General features: G+C 38.7%; 1 pseudogene; it reads left to right on the top strand.

The window, feature by feature from the left end:
• Nucleotides 1–319: 319 nt before the first annotated feature.
• On the top strand, nucleotides 320–21,733 carry LOC100362195 (hypothetical; annotated as a pseudogene).
• The last annotated feature ends 1,890 nt before the right edge of the window (nucleotides 21,734–23,623 follow it).

Here is a 23,623-nt window from a genome sequence, read left to right on the forward strand (position 1 = left end):
GTATTATACATTTAGATGTCCAGTTTTCTCAGTTCGATTTTACAAGATGTGTTCTCTCTTTTGCTGTGTGTCTTTGGTCTATTCACCAAAACTCGCATGTCTCAAATTTTTTAGAATTAATCTGAGTTCTTGATTCTACTGCACTGATCTGTGTGTCTATGTTTGTGTTGGTACCATTTTGTTTAAAGAACAGAAATTTGTGCCAGAACATGAAATCTGGTATGGTAATATGTCTGAGGATGCTATTTCTGCTTAGGCTATATTTTTTCTCTGTACATTCATACTTCCTTATGAATTTTATTTCTAATTTGTTGTCAGCATGTACATAATGATGGTAAATAGGTTATAACTTTGATTACCTTGGTATAAAAAGATTACTGTTTTTCTATAAATTATAATAAGTATAAGAACATTATGAATAAACAAACAACATTTGAACAATTAGAAGTCTTGTTGAGGATAATAATTATGAAGAAAATGATATAAATAAATTCAAGCATTTCAACATGAATTTGAACATTAAAACATGCACTTTAATTTATTCTTTCCTGATTAATTTTTCTTCTTTGCATGGAGCATAGATCATTTGTCACTCAATTCCTGTAAGATATTGTGTGCATTGTTGCAATATAAAAAAATCTCCTAAGGAATCTATCAACATATTAAAGATAAAATAACTTTATGGAAGAAAGAAAGCATAAATAACTAACCTGTCATATTATTCATGACATTCTTTGTAGCTCTTTCTTTTTTTACCTTATTGGATTTTTTTCCTGTATAATTTATAATTTATATTTCAAATGTTATCACCTTTCAGGGATTCCCATCCATAGAACCCCTGTTCCATCATGCTTCCGATATGGGTATGTGAACCCCCAAGTATCCATCCTTTCCTTCCTCCCCACCAAGAAATTCCACTACCCTGGGGGATCCAGCATGACCAAGAGTTTCTCATCATACCGGTGCTCAACAAGGATAATCTCTGCTAGATATGCTGCTGGAGCCATGGATCTGTCTGCGTGTGAACTTCCGGTGGTGGTGCTTTAGTCCATCGGTACTCTGGTTGGTTGGTATTTTTGTTCATGTGATGTTGAAACACCCTTCAGCTCTTTCAATCCTTTCTCTATCTATTCCAACGTGAACCCTGTTCTCAGTTCAATGATTGGCTTCTACCATTCTCCTCTGTAATTGTTATAGTCTACCAGAGCCTCTCAGGAACAGCTATATCAAGCTCCTGTCATAATGCACTTCTGGCATGAGCAATATCATCTGTGTTCGTGGCTGTATGGATATGGGCTGGATCCCAAAGTCGGGTAGGCTCTGCATGGCCATTGCTTCAGTCTCTGCTACAAAATCTGTCTCCATACCTCCTCCTATGAATATTTTTGTACCACCTTATAAGATGGACTGAAGCATCCACACTTTGGTGGTCGTTTTTCTTGTGTTTCATGTGGTCTGAGGATAGTATCTTGGGTAATCTGGGCTTTTGGGCTAATATCCACTTATCAGTATGTGCGTAGGATGGGTGGGTTTTCTTTGTTGTTATTGTTGCTTGTGTTTTGTGATTGGGGTACTTCACATAGGATGATATTTTCTAGTTCCATCCATTTACCTAAGAATTTCACGAAGGTTTGTTTTTAGTAGGTGAGTAGTAAAACATTATGGAGATGTACGGTATTTTTTGTATCCATTCTTCTGTTGAAGGACATCTCTGTTCATTCAAGCTTCCGTATCTTATAAATAAGGTGGCTATGAACATAGTGGAACATATGCCTTTGTTATATATTAGAGCAACTTTTGGGTGTATACCCAGGAGTGATGTTGCTAGGTCCTCAGGTAGTTTTTTAATTTTCTAAGAAACCACTAGACTGATTTTCCAGAGTGTTTGTACCTGGTTAAAATCCCACCAACAATGCAAGAATATCCCGTTTTTTCCAATCCTCACCAGCATCTATTATCACCTGTGTTATTGATGTTAGCTATTCAGACTGATATGGTATCTCAGGCTGAACTCTCTCCTCTTACCATGAGCTTCCCACATCATGTCAACCAGTGCCTTTTCCAGAAGAGGTCAGAGATACAGAGAGATGGATTACCCCTCCCCATCTACCAGATACTGAGGTGTCATGATAAGTCAGTCAGGATGCTAAGCAATATTGTGTTGGGCACTCACCCATTGTTGAACATTTCTAGTAGAGTGTCTGAATAATTGCTTTTTTAAGTTATGATAATTCACTTTGTAAGATTTTAAAATTGACCTAAATTATAATAGTAAACAAAATCAGTACAAATGAAACATCTCATTATCTATGTTACTTCCCATGGAAAATACCAAACCTAACAACATTGTTGAGCTGTGACTTTTTTCTTTTAACTGGTGACTGATGTTAACTTATCCTGTGTGTAGTGATAACAGAATGCCTATAATCCTAACCTTGTGGAGGCTGAGACAGGAATATCAGGAGTGTGCAGTCTTGGCTACAAAAGACTGTGTTTAGAAAAAAAACAGCATGTGACTACTGATATAGTTGTATTCTTATTTCATTTTATATTAAGTCATACTGTACAGATATTTTTTTATTCCTGCCCTATTTTATCAGCTTTTTCAGTTGGATATTCTCTTTAGTTACTTTTCAAATACTATCCTTTTACCTGATTTCCCCTCTGGAATCTCCACCCTCCCCCTGCTTCTATGAGAATTTTCGCCCATGCACCCTCCTACTCTATCCCGGAGATTCTCTGGTATTCTTATACATGGGAACTTTGAGCCTCTGCAGGGTCAAGGGCCTCCCCTCTCACTGATGCCCAATAAGGCTATCCTCTGTTACATATGTGGCTGGAGCCATTGTTCCCTCAATGTAGACTCTTAGATTGGTGGTTTAATTTCTGGGAGCTGTAGAATTCTTTTTGTTTGATATTTTTTCTTCTTATAGAGTTGAAAACCCCTTCAGCTCCTTCAGACATTTTTGTAACTCCTCTATTGTGGGTCCTGTTTTCAGTCCATCCCTTGGCTGAGAGAATCTGACTCTGTATTCCTCAGTCTCTAGCCACTGTACCAGGCCCCTATCACCATCTTCTTGGCATCCACAATATTGTCTGGGTTTGGTAACAGTATGTTGGATTGCTCCCTGGCTGCGATCATCTCTAGATGACCTTTACCTCAGTTATGAAGCTTCTGTTTTCAGTTTGCCTTGATGTGTTTATGACTCCTTTAGTCTATTTCTCCTTCTTATGCTATTTACAATTTACCATTTAATGCTGAATTATTTTAAACATGTTTTTAATTATCTAAGTCTCATTGTCTAAACAATTGCATTGAATTTCCAGGGCAACATTAATTTTGAATCATTTAGTGACTCATTAAGTCTTGGCTTGGTTAAGGACTATATATATATGTATGTATATATATGTATATATATATATGTATGTATGTATGTATATGTATACATATATATGTATGTGTGTGTGTGTGACTGTGCATGTGCTTTTATTTTACCCTTAAATGCCATTGAGTCAATTTCCACAGTAGCTGGATTGGAATGTCTTAATCATGATATATTTGGGAATATTATGACACCTCAGTGTACACAGTGTGTGTAAATCAGACTGATGACCTGCATGAGATACAGGTACACTGATGGTAGAACGAATTAGTGCACATAAAATATTGTCAAGGGAAAGTGTTGTGATGTAACAATGGAGACTATCTGAGCAGACAAGACCTTGTTCCAATGTTGTCCTGTTCCCTACTCCAAAGGACATGCAGTTACAGGCTGTTCCAAATTACTGATGTCTGGTTATAAGAATAAAAGAGCATATTCAAGGGATGGTATTCTGGACAGCTCCAATTGGGGAATATGGAAACAGTGCCTAATGATCAGTACCCAATGAGCCTGGAATCAGATTAAGAATACATCACACTAATTTCTATAGCAGTTGTACCAATTTGCAGTCACACTGACAGTAAATGAGGGTTCCCTTTTCCCCATATATCCTCCGACATTTGCCATGCACTGTTAAGGTGATAGTTGTCATTTTGATTGGGATAAAATAAAATGTCAAGCTGGAAAGAACCAAGATGCCATTAATCAGAGGAAGAGATATAGAAAATGTGATACATCTATGCAATTGAATATTAATCTGTTATCCAAAATAATGACTTCCTAAAATATATAGGCAAATCACAGACGTAGAAAATATCATCCTGAGTGAGATAATCCAATCACAAAAAAACACATGTTATTCACTCACTGATAATTTGACATTAGTCCAAAATCTCAAATTACACAAAAGACAATCCACAGACCAGGTGAAGTTCAAGAAGAAGTATGATCAAGGTGTCTATGCTTCAGTTATTAAAATGGTGAACAAAAATGCATAGGATGAGATATGGAGAGAATGTCTGGAGCAAAGACTGAAGAAATGGACATTCAGAGCCTGGCCAAAGTGGGGATCCAGCCCATATACATACATCCACCAAAAATAGATAATATTGATAAAGCTAAGAAGTGCATGCTGAGCAGAGCCTGATATAGCTGTCTCCTGAATGGTATAGCCAGAGTATGTCAAAGACAGTGGTGAATGCAAGCAGCAAACCATTGAAATGAGCTTCCAGGAAATAAACCACTACCCAAAGAGAACACTTGAACAGACCGATGGCTACAGCTGCATGTATATAGCAGAGGACAGCATTGTTGGGCACCAATGGAAGGAGAAGCCCATGATCCTGCCAAGGCTGGACTCTGCAAACTTGGGGAATATCAGGGCAGGGAGTGAGAGAGAGGTGGTGGTTTGGGAGGGGGAACATGCTCATAAAAGGAGGGGTAGGGGAATGAGATAAAGGGGTGGAATACCAAATGGCTGGGAAGCACCTGTAGAAATGTTCAGCTTCTTAGTCTTTTGGGAAAAGCAAATCAAAACAACCCTGAGATTCCAAATTACACCTGTCAGAATGTCTAAGATAAAAAACGCAGTTGACAACAGATGCTGGTGAGGAAGTGGAGAACGAGGAACATTCCTCCATTGTTTGTGGGATTGCAAGTTGGTACCAAAACTCTGGAAACCAGTCTTGATGTTCCTCAGAAAATTGGAAATAGTACTACCTGAGAACACAGCTATACCACTTCTAGGCATAAATCCAAATAATACTCTAAAATATAACAAGGACATGTGGTCCACTATGTTCATAGAAGCTTTATTTATGATTTACAGAAGCTGGAAATAACCCAGAGTAGATAGAGAAAATGTAGTTTATTTACTCAATGGAGTATTATTCAGCTAAGTAAAACAATAACTACACATATTTTTTTTGAAAATGGATGGTATTAGCAACAGTCAAAAAATAACACACATGGCATGCACTCGTCAATAAGTGGAAATTAGCATGAAAGCTTCTAATAACTAATAAAAAGTTCATAGCAAATATGAATCTCAAGAAGATGAAAGACCAAAATATGGATGATTCATTCCTTCTTTGAAGGGAGAACATATACACATGGGAGGGGATACAGGGACAAAGAGTGGAGAAGGACTGAACTAAAGGTCATCCACACACTACTGCACCTGTGGATCAATTCCATATGAAACCACCAAACCCAGTCACTATTGCTGATGTCAAGCCATGCTGGCTGACAGGAGCCAGATATGGGTATCTCCTGAGAGGCTCTGCAGGTGCCCTACTGATGCAGATGAGTATGTGTGCAGCTACCCATTTTATTGAACAAGGATACCCCAATGGAGGAGTTAGAAAAAAGACTAAAGGAGTTGAAGGGGTTTTCAATGACATAGGAAGAACAACAATATTAACAAATCAGATCACACCATAGATCCCAGGAACTAAATCACCACCCAATATGAATGCATGTAGGGACCCATGAATCCAGTCACATATTAGCAGAGGATGCCATTATCCACCATCAGTAGGAGGAAAAGCTCTTGGTCCTGGGAGTGCACATTTGCCCAATGTAGGGGAAGGCCAGGGTGTTGAGGATGAACTGAGTGGGAGGGGGTAGGCACATCCTCATAGAAACAAGGTGAGTTGGGAGAGGGTATAGAATAGAGCTGGAAGGGGATGTCATTAGAAATGTAAAAACATATAGTGTCCAGGAAAATAATATTATAAATTAAAGTAAAATTAAGTCAAATAAATAATTAGCCTTCCTCAACTCTAAGGGTAAAGAGGCTGAGAAAGGAACTAGGGAAACAACATCCTTTACAATAGCCACAAATAATGTAAAATACTTAAGTGTGACTCTCACCAAATATGTGAAAGGTCTGTATACAAGAACTTCATGTGTCTGACAAAAAAATTGAAGATTTCTCAAGATGGGAAGAACGCCCATAGGCATGGATTGGTAGGATACATATAGTAAAATTTTTCAAAAACAATGCAATCCCGGTAAAATTCCTACTCCGTTATTCATAGGATTATAAAGAGCAGTGTGCAAATTCATTTGGAAAAGCAAAAATACTCAGGGTAGCAAAAAACATTCTCAACAGTAAATGAAATTCTGATGAAATCAACATTTATGACCACAATCTGTGTGACAGAGCAATAGTAATAAAAACTGCATGTTATTTATACAGAGACAGGCAGGTAGATCAGTGCAATAGAATCAAAGACTAAGAAAAGTACCCACACACCTATGGTCACTTGGTCTTTGATAAAAGATAGAATTTTTCTATCTTTTATCAATTCTAGGTCAGAATGTAGAAGAATGCAAATTGATTCTTTCTTTTCTCCTCATACAAACTCAAGTCTAAGTTGTTGGAAGACCTCTACATAAAACCAGATACACTGCTACTAATAGAAGATAAGGTGGGAAGATTGTGTAATACATAGGACAAGGGGAAATTTTCCTCATCACAATCCCAAAATTTTGAAGCCTCTGTAAGTCACAGGACATGCTTAGAACAAAGAGGCAACCAACAGATTAGGAAATGTCTTTACCAATACTACATCCAATAGAGGGCAACTATCTACTATATACAAAGAACTCAAGAAGTTAGACAAAAGAGAATAAAACAATCCTATTAAAAATGGGGTACAGAACTAATCAAATAATTCTCTACTGAGGAATACCAAATGGATAAGAAACACCTTTAGAGATGTTCAACATCTTCAATCATCATGAAAGTGCAAATCAAAATAACATTGAGATACCACCTCACACCAGTCTGAATAACTAACATCAATAACACAGGTGTTAATAGATGCTGGTGAGGATTGGAAAAAAGGGATATTCCTGCATTGTTGGTGGGATTTTAACCAGGCACAAATACTCTGGAAAATCAGTCTGGTGGTTTCTTAGAAAATTCGTCATAGTACTACCTGAGGACCTAGCAACATCACTCCTGGGTATACACCCAAAAGTTGCTCCAACATATAACAAAGGCATATGTCCCACTATGTTCATAGCCACCTTATATATAGTAGCCAGAAGCTGGAATGAATAGAGATTTCCTTCAAGAGAGGAATGGATACAGAAAATGCAATACATCTCCACAATGGATTACTACTCAGCTATTAAAAACAAACCTTCATGAAATTCTTAGGTAAATGGATGGAACTAGAAAATATCATCCTATGTGAAGTACCCCAATCACAAAACACAAGCAACAATAACAACAAAGAAAACTCACCCATCCTATGCACATACTGATAAGTGGATATTAGCCTAAAAGCTCTGATTACCCACGATACAGTCCTCAGACAACATGAAACACAAGAAAAACGACCACCAAGGTGTGGATGCTTCAGTCCATCTTATAAGGGGGTACAAACATATTCATAGGAGGAGGTATGGAGACAGATTTTGTAGCAGAGACTGAAGCAATGGCCATGCAGAGCCTGCCCCACCTTGGGATCCAGCCCATATCCATACAGCCACCGAACACGGATGATATTGCTGATGCCAGAAGTGCATTATGACAGGAGCTTGATATAGCTGTTCCTGAGAGGCTCTGCCAGACTATAACAATTACAGAGGTGAATATTAGCAGCCAACCATTGAACTGAAAGCAGGGTTCACATTGGAAGAGATAGAGAAATGACTGGAAGAACTGAAGGGTGTTTCAACATCACATGAACAAAAATACCAACCAACCAGAGTACCGCTTGACTAAAGCACCACCACCAGAAGTTCACACATGGACAGATCCATGGCTCCAGCAGCATATATAGCAGAGATTGTCCTTGTTGAGCACTGGTATGATGAGAAGCCCTTGGTCATGCTGGATCCCCCAATGTAGTGGAATTTCATGTTGGGGAGGAGGGAAAGGATGAATAATTGGGGGTCACATACTCAGAAGCATGATGGGATAAGGGGGTCAATGGATGGGAAACCCTGAAATGTGATAGCATTTGAAGTGTAAATTAGAAATTATACAGTAAAACAAGCCAATAAGGGTAAAAAAAGGAAGAGCTATAAAGAATATCATGAATTATCTGACAGGCTAATTATTTATGCTTCCTTTCTTACACAAAGTCATTTTACCAGTAATGTGTTCATAGATTCCTCAAGAGATTTGTTTATATTACAACAATGCCCACAATTTCTTACAGGAATTTGAGTGACGAATGATCTATGCTCCATGCAAAGAAGAAAAATTAATCAGGGAATAGTAAATTAAAGTGTGTGCTTTTTTAAAAATACACTTTGAAATGGTTGCGTTAGTAGATTTTTCTTTTATATCATTTTTCATAGTTATATCCTTAATCAGACCATTAATGTTCAAATGTTGTTTGATTATTTGTAATGTTCCTATACTTTTTCTAATTTTCTAAGTATATAATAAATAATAATTTCTCTGAAAACAGTAATCTTTATATACTCAGGTAGTCAATGTTATAACCTATTTATCATCATTATGTGCAGGCTGATAAAAATTAGAAATAAAATTCATATGGAAGCATGAACAGAATAGAGACTAAAAGGTATCCTAAGCATAAATAGCATCCCCAGACATTTTACCATACCAGATATCATGTTCTAGCACACATCTCTGTTGTTAAAAAAAGAATGGTACCAACACAAACTTAGACAAACAGGTCAGTGTAGTAGAATCAAGAACTCAGGTTAATTCTAAAGAACTCCAGACATCTGAGTTTTGGTGAATAGACCAAAGACGCACAGGAAAAGAAAGAACGTATCTTGAAAAATGGAGCTGAGGAAACTGGATATCTACATGTATAATATCTAAACTCGATTTTAGTAGTTATCATGCAAAGCAATCAAGAGCATCAAATATGTAGACAAAAGATCTGAAATTCTGAAATTATTACTAGAAAGAGTAGCAGAGACACCTCAACATGTTTGGGAAATTAAGGATTGTCTAAACAAAACACATATAATCAGATAAATTATACAAATAATTTAAATAATAAAACATTTTATTCAGGATATTCGGTTATATACCAAATTGAAGTATGTTTTTACATGTCAAATTGTTTAATACAGGGCAAAATATAACTAACGAGGTTGTTTATTCTTTTGAGATTTACTTAATTAAACATGTAGTCAAGTGAATGACCAAAAATAATTTTCACAGGTTCTGTTCAAATAAAATAGGATATTTGACCCATCACCAAATAATGAATGTGTTTATAACTAATTTGAAATACTTTTCCCAATTTATGTGTTCCCATTAGAACCCAGCCATTGCTCAGGACCCATCTCCTAGCTTTATTAGTCATGGAAACAGAAGAATGTGTACATTTTCTGATTTGTCTTATGGGTGAAAGTCTCTAACATTTGAACTTCCTAGAAGAGAGATAAAAAGGTAAGGACTGTAAATTGTCCATGTGCTTTCCATAAGTCACTTTCACTATGCTAAGACAGAGACTGTCAAAGAAGGCCTCTCACCTATAGGTCAGGTTGGACATGTACTGCACTTCAGTAATCTTTTTCTGAATATCATTAAGTGTCAGAAGTGTGTGAATATTTTGTCTTCAGGTCCTACACTGTATAACTAACTGAATTTGTAAATGTATATTAGTGACTCTGTGCAATTTTCCTACATATTAAATGAAACTGACAACAGTGTTGGTAACATTGGAGGGTTACTAATATCCTGCAGTGGGTAAAGGCGGTTCAAGATAAGCTAAACATGAGCTATTAATGCAACTCTTTGTGTGAATTCGCCAATAAACAAGGCTTTCTTATGAGGAGGAGCATGTGCCTATCAGAACAACATTCATTTAGATTCTTTTTTTTTATTTTTTTTATTTTATTTTATTTTTTTTTATTATCTTGAGTTTTTCTTATATACATTTCATGTGTTATTCCCTTTCCCGGTTTCCGGACAGACATCACCCTCCCCCCTCCCCTTCCTTGTGGGTGTTCCCCTCCCAAACCTCCCCCCATTGCCACCCTCCCCGCATAGTCTAGTTCACTGGGGGTTCAGTCTTAGCAGGACCCAGGGCTTCCCCTTCCACTGGTGCTCTTACTAGGATATTCATTGCTACCTATGGGGACAGAGTCCAGGGTCAGTCCATGTATAGTCTTTAGGTAGTGGCTTAGTCCCTGGAAGCTCTGGTTGCTTGACATTGTTGTACTTTTGGGGTCTCGAGCACCTTCAAGCTCTTCCAGTTCTTTCTCTGATTCCTTCAACGGGGGACCTATTCTCAGTTCAGTGGTTTGCTGCTGGCATTCGCCTCTGTATTTGCTGTATTCTGGCTGTGTCTCTCAGGAGCGATCTACATCCGGCTCCTGTCGGTCTGCACTTCTTTGCTTCATCCATCTTGTCTAATTGGGTGGCTGTATATGTATGGGCCACCTGTGGGGCAGGCTCTGAATGGGTGTTCCTTCAGTCTCTGTTTTAAGCTTTGCCTCTCCCTTCCCTGCCAAGGGTATTCTTTTTCCTCATTTAAAGAAGGAGTGAAGCATTCACATTTTGATCATCCGTCTTGAGTTTCCTTTGTTCTAGGGATCTAGGGTAATTCAAGCATTTGGGCTAATAGCCACTTATCAATGAGTGCATACCATGTATGTCTTTCTGTGAGTGGGTTAGCTCACTCAGGATGATATTTTCCAGTTCCAACCATTTGCCTACGAATTTCATAAACTCGTTGTTTTTGATAGCTGAGTAATATTCCATTGTGTAGATGTACCACATTTTCTGTATCCATTCCTCTGTTGAAGGGCATCTGGGTTCTTTCCAGTTTCTGGCTATTATAAATAAGGCTGCGATGAACATAGTGGAGCACGTGTCTCTTTTATATGTTGAGGCATCTTTTGGGTATATGCCCAAGAGAGGTATGGCTGGATCCTCAGGCAGTTCAATGTCCAATTTTCTGAGGAACCTCCAGACTGATTTCCAGAATGGTTTTACCAGTCTGCAATCCCACCAACAATGGAGGAGTGTTCCTCTTTCTCCACATCCTCGCCAGCATCTGCTGTCACCTGAGTTTTTGATCTTAGCCATTCTCACTGGTGTGAGGTGAAATCTCAGGGTTGTTTTGATTTGCATTTCCCTTATGACTAAAGATGTTGAACATTTCTTTAGGTGTTTCTCAGCCATTCGGCATTCCTCAGCTGTGAATTCTTTGTTCAGCTCTGAACCCCATTTTTTAATAGGGTTATTTGTTTCCCTGCGGTCTAACTTCTTGAGTTCTTTGTATATTTTGGATATAAGGCCTCTATCTGTTATAGGATTGGTAAAGATCTTTTCCCAATCTGTTGGTTGTCGTTTTGTCCTAACCACAGTGTCCTTTGCCTTACAGAAGCTTTGCAGTTTTATGAGATCCCATTTGTCGATTCTTGATCTTAGAGCATAAGCCATTGGTGTTTTGTTCAGGAAATTTTTTCCAGTGCCCATGTGTTCCAGATGCTTCCCTAGTTTTTCTTCTATTAGTTTGAGTGTGTCTGGTTTGATGTGGAGGTCCTTGATCCACTTGGACTTAAGCTTTGTACAGGGTGATAAGCATGGATCGATCTGCATTCTTCTACATGTTGCCCTCCAGTTGAACCAGCACCATTTGCTGAAAATGCTATCTTTTTTCCATTGGATGGTTTTGGCTCCTTTGTCAAAAATCAAGTGACCATAGGTGTGTGGGTTCATTTCTGGGTCTTCAATTCTATTCCATTGGTCTATCTGTCTGTCTCTGTACCAATACCATGCAGTTTTTATCACTATTGCTCTGTAATACTGCTTGAGTTCAGGGATAGTGATTCCCCCTGAAGTCCTCTTATTGTTGAGGATAGCTTTAGCTATCCTGGGTTTTTTGTTATTCCAGATGAATTTGCAAATTGTTCTGTCTAACTCTTTGAAGAATTGGATTGGTATTTTGATGGGGATTGCATTGAATCTGTAGATTGCTTTTGGTAAAATGGCCATTTTTACTATATTAATCCTGCCAATCCATGAGCATGGGAGATCTTTCCATCTTCTGAGGTCTTCTTCAATTTCTTTCCTCAGTGTCTTGAAGTTCTTATTGTACAGATCTTTTACTTGCTTGGTTAAAGTCACACCGAGGTACTTTATATTATTTGGGTCTATTATGAAGGGTGTCGTTTCCCTAATTTCTTTCTCGGCTTGTTTCTCTTTTGTATAGAGGAAGGCAACTGATTTATTTGAGTTAATTTTATACCCAGCCACTTTGCTGAAGTTGTTTATCAGCTTTAGTAGTTCTCTGGTGGAACTTTTGGGATCACTTAAATATACTATCATGTCGTCTGCAAATAGTGATATTTTGACCTCTTCTTTTCCGATCTGTATCCCCTTGATCTCCTTTTGTTGTCTGATTGCTCTGGCTAGAACTTCAAGAACTATATTGAATAAGTAGGGAGAGAGTGGGCAGCCTTGTCTAGTCCCTGATTTTAGTGGGATTGCTTCAAGTTTCTCTCCATTTAGTTTAATGTTAGCAACTGGTTTGCTGTATATGGCTTTTACTATGTTTAGGTATGGGCCTTGAATACCTATTCTTTCCAGGACTTTTATCATGAAGGGGTGTTGAATTTTGTCAAATGCTTTCTCAGCATCTAATGAAATGATCATGTGGTTCTGTTTATTCAGTTTGTTTATATGATGGATCACGTTGATGGTTTTCCTTATATTAAACCATCCCTGCATGCCTGGGATGAAGCCTACTTGATCATGGTGGATGATTGTTTTGATGTGCTCTTGGATTCGGTTTGCCAGAATTTTATTGAGTATTTTTGCGTCGATATTCATAAGGGAAATTGGTCTGAAGTTCTCTTTCTTTGTTGGGTCTTTGTGTGGTTTAGGTATAAGAGTAATTGTGGCTTCATAGAAGGAATTTGGTAGGGCTCCATCTGTTTCAATTTTGTGGAATAGTTTGGATAATATTGGTATAAGGTCTTCTATGAAGGTTTGATAGAATTCTGCACTAAACCCGTCTGGACCTGGGCTCTTTTTGGTTGGGAGACCTTTAATGACTGCTTCTATTTCCTTAGGAGTTATGGGGTTGTTTAACTGGTTTATCTGTTCCTGATTTAACTTCGGTACCTGGTATCTGTCTAGGAAATTGTCCATTTCCTGAAGATTTTCAAGTTTTGTTGAATATAGGTTTTTATAGTAAGATCTGATGATTTTTTGAATTTCCTCTGAATCTGTAGTTATGTCTCCCTTTTCATTTCTGATTTTGTTAATTTGGACGCACTCTCTGTGTCCTCTCGTTAGTCTGGCTAAGGGTTTATCTATCTTGTTGATTTTCTCAAAGAACCAACTTTTGGTTCTGTTGATTCTTTCTATGGTCCTTTTCGTTTCTACTTGGTTGATTTCAGCTCTGAGTTTGATTATTTCCTGCCTTCTACTCCTCCTGGGTGTATTTGCTTCTTTTTGTTCTAGAGCTTTTAGGTGTGCTGTCAAGCTGCTGACATATGCTCTTTCCTGTTTCTTTCTGCAGGCACTCAGCGCTATGAGTTTTCCTCTTAGCACAGCTTTCATTGTGTCCCATAAGTTTGGGTATGTTGTACCTTCATTTTCATTAAATTCTAAAAATTTTTTAATTTCTTTCTTTATTTCTTCCTTGACCAGGTTATCATTGAGTAGAGCATTGTTCAATTTCCACGTATATGTGGGCATTCTTCCCTTATTGTTATTGAAGACCAGTTTTAGGCCGTGGTGGTCCGATAGCACGCATGGGATTATTTCTATCTTTCTGTACCTGTTGAGGCCCGTTTTTTGACCAATTATATGGTCAATTTTGGAGAAAGTACCATGAGGAGCTGAGAAGAAGGTATATCCTTTTGCTTTAGGATAGAATGTTCTATAAATATCCGTTAAGTCCATTTGGCTCATGACTTCTCTTAGTCTGTCTACATCTCTGTTTAATTTCTGTTTCCATGATCTGTCCATTGATGAGAGTGGGGTGTTGAAATCTCCCACTATTATTGTGTGAGGTGCAATGTGTGTTTTGAGCTTTAGTAAGGTTTCTTTTACATATGTAGGTGCCCTTTTATTTGGGGCATAGATATTTAGGATTGAGAGTTCATCTTGGTGGATTTTTCCTTTGATGAATATGAAGTGTCCTTCCTTATCTTTTTTGATGACTTTTAGTTGAAAATTGATTTTATTTGATATTAGAATGGCTACTCCAGCTTGCTTCTTATGACCATTTGCTTGGAAAATTGTTTTCCAGCCTTTCACTCTGAGGTAATGTCTGTCTTTGTCTCTGAGGTGTGTTTCCTGTAGGCAGCAGAATGCAGGGTCCTCGTTGCGTATCCAGTTTGTTAATCTATGTCTTTTTATTGGGGAGTTGAGGCCATTGATATTGAGAGATATTAAGGAATAGTGATTATTGCTTCCCGTTATATTCATATTTGGAAGTGAGGTTATGTTTGTGTGCTTTCCTTCTCTTTGTTTTGTCGCCAAGATGATTAGTTTCTTGCTTCTAGGGTATAGCTTGCCTCCTTATGTTGGGCTTTACCCTTTATTATCCTTTGTAGTGCTGGACTTGTAGAAAGATATTGTGTAAATTTGGTTTTGTCATGGAATATCTTGGTTTCTCCATCTATGTTAATTGAGAGCTTTGCAGGATACAGTAACCTGGGCTGGCATTTGTGTTCTCTTAGGGTCTGTATGACATCTGTCCAGGATCTTCTGGCCTTCATAGTTTCTGGCGAAAAGTCTGGTGTGATTCTGATAGGTCTGCCTTTATATGTTACTTGACCTTTTTCCCTTACTGCTTTTAATATTCTTTCTTTATTTTGTGCGTTTGGTGTTTTGACAATTATGTGACGGGAGGTGTTTCTTTTCTGGTCCAATCTATTTGGAGTTCTGTAGGCTTCTTGTATGCCTATGGGTATCTCTTTTTTTAGGTTAGGGAAGTTTTCTTCTATGATTTTGTTGAAGATATTTACTGGTCCTTTGAGCTGGGAGTCTTCACTCTCTTCTATACCTATTATCCTTAGGTTTGATCTTCTCATTGAGTCCTGGATTTCCTGTATGTTTTGGACCAGTAGCTTTTTCCGCTTTACATTATCTTTGACAGTTGAGTCAATGATTTCTATGGAATCTTCTGCTCCTGAGATTCTCTCTTCCATCTCTTGAATTCTGTTGGTGAAGCTTGTATCTACAGCTCCTCGTCTTTTCTTTTGATTTTCTATGTCCAGGTTTGTTTCCATGTGTTCTTTCTTGATTGCTTCTATTTCCATTTTTAATTCCTTCACCTGTTTGATTGTGTTTTCCTGGAATTCTTTCAGGGATTTTTGCGATTCCTCTCTGTAGGCTTCTACTTGTTCTCTAAGGGAGTTCTTTATGTCTTTCTTGAAGTCCTCCAGCATCATGATCAAATATGATTTTGAAACTAGGTCTTGCTTTTCTGGTGTGTTTGGATATTCCGTGTTTGCTTTGGTGGGAGAATTGGGCTCCGATGATGCCATGTAGTCTTGGTTTCTGTTGCTTGGGTTCCTGCGCTTGCCTCTCGCCATCAGATTATCTCTAGTGTTACTTTGTTCTGCTGTTTCTGACAGTGGCTAGACTGTCCTATAACCTGTGTGTCAGGAGTGCTGTAGACCTGTTTTCCTGTTTTCTTTCAGCCAGTTATGTGGACAGAGTGTTCTGCTTTCGGGCGTGTAGTTTTTCCTCTCTACAGGTCTTCAGCTGTTCCTGTGGGCCTGTGTCTTGAGTTCACCAGGCAGGTTTCTTGCAGGGGAAAAGTTGGTCCTACCTGTGGTTCCAAGGCTCAAGTTTGCTCGTGGGGTACTGCCTAAGTCCTCTCCGCTGTGGCAGCAACCGGGAAAATCTGTGCCGCTCCTTCCGGGAGCCTCCGTGCACCAGGGTTTCAGATGACGTTTGGTGTTTTCCTCTGGCGCCTGGATGTGCACAGAGTGCATTCTCTTCTGGTTTCCCAGGCGTGTCTGCCTGTCTGAAGGTTCAGCTCTCCCTCCCACGGGATTTGGGTGCAGAGAACTGTTTATCCGGTCTGTTTCCTTCAGGTTCTGGCAGTGTCTCAGACGCAGGGGTCCTGCCGCTCCCGGGCCCTCCCGTATGGGAACCCAGAGGCCTTATACAGTTGCCTCTTGGGCCAGGGATGTGGGCAGGGGTGGGCAGTGTTGGTGGTCTCCTCCGCTCTGCAGCCTCAGGAGTGCCCACCTGATCAGGCGGTGAGGTCTCTCTCCCACGGGGTTTGGGAGCAGAGAGCTGCTGCGGTCCGGGATCCGCCGGTGTGGGACTTCTGGTAAACACAGGAAGTGCCCGGCCTTAGAGGAATTTTGCCTCTGTGTGTCCTTAGTTCACCAGGCAGGTTTCTTGCAGGGGAAAAGTTGGTCCTACCTGCAGTTCCAAGGCTCAAGTTTGCTCGTGGGGTACTGCCTAAGTCCTCTCCGCTGTGGCAGCAACCGGAAAGATCTGCGCCGCTCTTTCCAGGAGCCTCCGTGCACCAGGGTTCCAGATGGCGTTTGGTGTTTTCCTCTGGCGCCTGGATGTGCACAGAGTGCAGTCTCTTCTGGTTTCCCAGGCGTGTCCGCCTCTCTGAAGGTTCAGCTCTCCCTCCCACGGGATTTGGGTGCAGAGAACTGTTTATCCGGTCTGTTTCCTTCAGGTTCCGGCAGTGTCTCAGGCGCAGGGGTCCTGCCGCTCCCGGGCCCTCCCCTACGGGAACCCAGAGGCCTTATACAGTTGCCTCTTGGGCCAGGGATGTGGGCAGGGGTGGGCAGTGTTGGTGGTCTCCTCCGCTCTGCAGCCTCAGGAGTGCCCACTTGATCAGGCGGTGAGGTCTCTCTCCCACGGGGTTTGGGAGCAGAGAGCTGCTGCGGTCCGGGATCCGCCGGTTCATTTAGATTCTTTATCACTACTTCTGACTATCTCTCTCTCTGTTCAATATTTCCAATGACTTAGAAGATTGAGGATATAGTCATTTTCCAAATGGGTTGCTATACAAGAAGGTAAAATATGACATATGAAGGCTTTCTATTTGTTTCTTTACAAAAAACTCATATCTCTCATTGGGATTCAGAAAATACTAGTACCATATTCTGCAATCTAGCAAATTTGTCTGGCACCACATCATTCTACATCCTGCTTCTTTTATCATTCAAAGCATAATGGTTCTGTGGTCTGCTGCTTTAGATATGCCTTGGTAAGAAATTCGTATATTGATTCCCAATCAATTTCCATCCACTGCAGGCCCATGATCAAGTTTATTAAATTTCCCATTTGACACTTTTACTGTCTTGATCATTTTAGAAAGCACATTCCATAGGATTCTTTGGAAGAGTGCTTTGCTGACAGATAATCTATCCTTGAAATGAGATGCATAGTATTGACCACTCAACCTTCTGCATGTTCAATGACATTGACATTATGCACATGCTGGAATCACTGAATGTCTTTTCCCTATTTGCTTTCTCTGAAAGACTCATCAGGATATCTCAGTATGATTTTCTCATTTTGTTTTTAGCACACGCATTGAAATGAAGTGAAAGATCTATATAAGTTATTTTATAATAAAAATATAAAAGGTCATTTTTGAGTCAAAGGTGATAATGGCTCAGCCATAATCGTCTAGATACACTATATGTTGCATCACAATGAAGACAATTTTCACAAAGAGCAATAATGCATAAAATGTAGATACAGAACACATGTATTCATTATTCCTCATCTTTTACATACATATTGTAGTTTTGATTATATAATAAATCACCTCTACACCACACATATAGTAGGAAATAAACATTCTAACATGAAGTTTTACACCAACCTAGTTTCAATGAGAAATTTATGTTTGTGTTTGTATTGATTTCAATTATGAAATATTAAACATATTGTTCTATAGAAATGCACACTCATTAGGATAGTATCTACAGAATAGCTTGTTGAAATAAAACATGGAGATAGCAGGGGCAAGGAATGTTTACTTCATAACTGTTGGAATATATATATATATATATATATATATATATATATATATATATATATATATATAAAATCCTTGCAAGCAGCAAATACTGGCGCCTCTGGGAACTCGACAATAAGGTTGTCCAGCCTTTTTACATTGGACTCTGGGAAGCTTATTACCACTGAAACCATAATTCTGGTACACAGTCCTGTCAACTCGACCTGGACAATTTCACCTGAATTTCGATGTGCACAGAACCTGATATTAATGGCAATGGTGATAAAACCTGCTGTTGTGATTTTTAGCTCAGCAGCCATTAGGGTCAGCATAATCGAAGCCTCAGTCCCTGAGATTCAGATAGTGTGTTACAAGTGCTCTGTCTTAATTCTGATCATCAGTTATTGTTATTTCTGTTACCTGGAATCATGTAGTAGATCTCTATGGCAAAACCACCATTGACGTTCCACCAAACTTTCCAGTAAAGAAAGAAGCCCTGATAAAGAAACAAAGCACTTATGTGTTTCCAGTAGGGCTTCTCACAACCACCCTGTCACTCATTGGTGTGATTACATTCCTCTTTAAGATCAGGTCATTGAAAGTTCAGAGTAACCTGAATGCCCAGCGTGCTTCTAAACAGGCTGATGACATGTCCATAAATGAGAGTTCTGTTGTTTGAAAAAAGTGCCAGGAGACTCCCTGACAAAATTTCCAACACCCACACAGTGCTACTGTAATCACACACTTATTCAAAATTAAATATCACATTGCTTTTCAGGGCATGTCTGAAGCTTTTATCTTCTTCTTCATGATGATGGTGCTGCCTTCCTTAAAGTATTCACATCCTAAACTCTGCATTCCAAGATGATGTGTTCAGGCATAAATCAGAGAACCAAACCTAGGTTAGAGATTTGTTTTTAAATAAAAACACCACACAGGCATTGAAGCATTCATCAGGGTGGGGATAATTAACACCTAATGTGTTTTGTATGCAGGGCAGTACTACCAGCCTTTTAGTACTGCTGAAAGCTCTGCTTTCTTTAACAAAGGAAGACAAACTATTCACTGAGTATTCATACTGCTCTCAAGTATCCCACCATATGGCACTTTCTGAAATGCTCAATCATTTCCAATATGTTGTGATGAAGTAAATTCTTCCCTGTGGGGAACAACGGGAAGGATTTGGCCACAATTCATTTGTATGGAAGCCCTTTTAAGGTTAGATTATTAGGCTAAATTATGTTATGTTCCAAATAATGCCCTGGACTACTCAATACCAAAAAGTGAACAAGTGCTCCCACAGAATTAATGAACTACCTCTTGAAACTAGAGAGATGGTGGAGGGAGCTGATGTTCTAATTCAGCAATGGAAAGAAAGAGCCAGCAAAACAAGGGAAAGTGTCAGGACATTATGGTCCAGGGAATCTTGAGTCTCTGATTGACTAGCAATTACTCTCTTTCTGCAGCACTGACTGACTGGCAACCAGATTGTTTATTTATACAGGTTTCCAAGAACAAAGACAGACTACTGAGTATTCAAGAAGTAGATATTATCCGTTTGATTTTTCATTATATGACCCGGGTTATGAATTAAGCCACGTTTGGTAAGTACAAGCAGAACACATTTTATTTTATTATCATTCTGATGTCTCTAATTAAAAGACACTAAAGGTTTTCTTTTCCGCACCAAATATATTATATGACAGCTTCATTTTAAGCCTGTGGTATTTCTAGTTTTAAAGCAGCCAGAAAAACAGAAATTGTCTGAAAGAGTATTTTTATGAGTAGCAAATAGTAACATCTAATTTCTTTATTATATGTTTCCTCATCTATACTATAAATACGAAAATTTTATTTTGTCAATACCTCTTATTTACTGGGTTCTATTGCTCTAGGGTGTATATACTATATAACCCTCTCTCTTTAAATTATGCTTTCAGAGAGTTCCAAGTGTGTTTTAATGGGAGGCCTTGAATCAGTAAATTAATGTCCTGTTTTATCAGGGGTTGGCATTTATCTCTGTTAATCCTATACCAATTGCACTGTTTGTGTTTGTTCTGGGTCAGATAGGCCAATAAGATCCCTGGAGTAGTATCTTCATCAAATCATAAGAATCTCAAGGACATAAGTAAGGAAGACTTCACAAACAGGGTCAGATAATGTTAATTTTAGTTTTTTCCTAGAATTATGCCAACATAATTCTCTCAGGAAAAGACATAAAATGAATGATAATGCAGAATGTCCTCAAGAATGTAACAAACGAACAGCAAAATCCAAAAGTGAGAGTTTGTAGCACAGTAATTGTAACATTCACATCAGCTTTGCTCAAAGAGGGTCAAACAGTATTACTGGCTTCCCGAATCTCAATGTTTTCAGGGGATATGGTGTGACACATAAGTTTAGATGTATTATCTTATAATATCCTTCTCTCCTTGGTTGGAGGACATTGATGATTTAAAGTGACATATTTCTCTACATTTTCCATTTAGTCATCACAAGTGTGTTAAGGTGGCTGCAGATGTGGCCAATGACTGCCTGCTGAGGTGGCTAAAGGTTTACACTGCTTCATAAAAAGGATCAACAATCAGAAAGGAGTAATGAATAAGTGTAATTGATAGAACCCTTAACACAGTCATGGCTGTCTTCCTTAGTACTTTGTTCACATTCTTCAGCAGGGTCAGTTTCTGTGAGTGTGTTTTGCTGTGTGTTTATTTACTCTGCATGAATTCTGATATCTAATGTCCTTGCCCCAAACCCACTGTATTCATTGAATTAGTAAGAAAACTCTTGACACACACAACACAAAATAGGAAAGCTTTTAGTCATGGAATTTCTGTGCAGGTATGGAAGTCAGTCAGAGTAAACATTTTTATGTTATAGGTAAATCCTGAGAGTTTTTGTCCAATGGTATTGTCTAATTCATTGTGGGAATGTTTAAAGTATGAGCAGCAAAAAAAAAAACCCTGAAGAAAGGCAAAACATAAAGGGATAGTGGAAGAGAGAACAAAAGCAGGGGTGACAGCTACAGGTCCAAGAGAGGGAGAACAAATGTTACTGACTCGTGCCCTAATTAGAAAGTAATAAATATGTGATTGTCACTGACAGACAAAAAATACTAGTGTTCTGAGCATGTGAATAAGCAACAATTCCCAAAACTGTAAGACACAAAGGATGTAAAGCTGTGTATTAGAAATGTTGGGTTGCATATTAACACTGAAAGAGAAAATTATGAGCTTCAGAAAACAAAATAATAAAAAATGCAGATTTTATCTGAACATCTACACACAGTTCCCATCAATGGGATGAAGGGGACACCAGAATTCTCCTTGGATATATGGGTCACAATTTAGGTAGTCTCCCTTGTGTGCACCAAATTTCATCCCCCCTTCTTCCCTTAATGTTTAGTCCATCCAGCTACCTTATATTGAATAGTATGCTTTTCCTATTCCTAAATTCTTTTAATATTTTATAACAGTTGCAAATTCATGGGCAATGGATATTCACAGAACATTCTTCTATAAATGAGCCACAAGTAATTTTCTAGGTCATCCCATTGATAGTTTTGCAGGATATAGTAACCTGTGTTGGTAGTTGTGTTCTCTTACAGTCTGCAAGACCTCTGTATAAGCTCTTCTGGCTTTTAGGGTCTCTTTTAAGACATCCGTTATAATTCTGATAGGTCTGCATTTATATGTTACTTGGCCTGTGTTTCTTACAATTTTTAATATTCTTTCTCTGTTCTGGGCATTTAGTGTTTTGATTATTATATGAGTACAGGATTTTCTTTTCTATTTCAATCTATTTGGTGTTCTATAGGCTTTGTGTGTGTATGTTTATGGCCATTTCTTTCTTTAGATTGTGGATGATTTCTTCTATGTTTTGTTGAAGATATTTTCAGGTACCTTGAGCTGAAATCTGTGGTCTCTTCTATTCATATTACTCTTAGATTTTTGTCCTTTCATTCTGTCATGGATTTTCTGGATGTTTTCTATTAGGAGGTATTTTTGTTTGTTTGTTTGTTTTTCTGTGTTGAAATTCCTTTTAGCATTGTGTTAACATCTTCTAAGGTATTTTTATCCCTCTGGTTGGTACAAAAAGGCTTCCCAGCCTATGCGGAATCCATCACCCACACTGCCATTTACTACAAGGCTGGCACAGTCCTTTAAAAAATGGTTTTCTTGCCCATATTCATCCTGTAATAAGTAAAAATCTACCACAACCCTTTATATGCATATTCTCATTTGTAGTTACTATTATTCTAATATTTGAATTATTAATATGTTACAGATTTCACCTCTCCACATAATATCTTTTTATGAAGTGACTTGGTGCTCAGTGTTGCAGATCTACACTGTTATTTTCAATCATCTATCTTGTCCTAGGGGTTCTAACTCCAATCTGCAGCCCATACTCATTCTGATAAAACTGCCAAACACAAATGCAACTTAGCAGGGCTTAGCCAAAAGTGATATTATACATAGCCCAGTGGTAGCCAGTGCTAATATCTAAGAAAGACCCTTGATAAGAGGTCATGGAAAATAGGTTCTGGGGAATCATTGCTGGTCCCTTTAAGAAGGATTTCTCCTTTCTCTTAGCACCCAAAACTTCGCTATGAGACTGCACCTTTTAATGATGATTATGTCCAACAAGCAGAAAGGACAAGTACCATTCCATCAAAGACCACTTGAGATAGGAAAATAGGACTGAGAAACTGTCTGGATTTGGAGAATGTCACAGGGAGATTATCAGATTTGTCATACAATTCCTGACGAAGATTGTCATTCCTTGTGTGTACCTCTCATGTTCTAGGGGGGAAATATTTTTCTGTCTACTAAAGTGTGTAGTTCTTTTTTTTCTCCATCTTTATTAAATTGGGTATTTCTTATTTACATCTCAATTGTTATTCCATTTCCCAGTTTCCAGGCCAACATTCCCCATTACTGCCATGCCCCCAGCTATCCTGTTCACTGGGGGTTCTGTCTTGGCAGGACCAAGGGCTTCCCCTTCCACTGGTGCCCTTACTAGGTTACACATTGCTACCTATGCAGCTAGAGCCCAGGGACACTCCATGTACAGTCTTCGGGTAGTGGCTTAGTCCCTGGAAGGTCTGGTTAGTTGGCATTGTTGTTCATATGGGGTCTCAAGCCCCTTCAAGCTCATTCAGTTCTTTTTCTGATTCCTTCAACAGGGGTCCCGTTTTTAGTTCAGTGGTTTGCTGCTGGCATTCGCCTGTGTATTTGCCATATTCTGGCTGTGTCTCTCAGAGGAGATCTACATCTGGTTCCTGTCAGCCTGGACTTCTTTTCTTCATTCATCTTAACT

This window comes from Rattus norvegicus, chromosome X (genome assembly GCF_021556685.1).
Source record: "Rattus norvegicus strain SHRSP/BbbUtx chromosome X, alternate assembly SHRSP_T2T, whole genome shotgun sequence".
NCBI classification, from domain to species: Eukaryota; Metazoa; Chordata; class Mammalia; order Rodentia; family Muridae; genus Rattus; species Rattus norvegicus.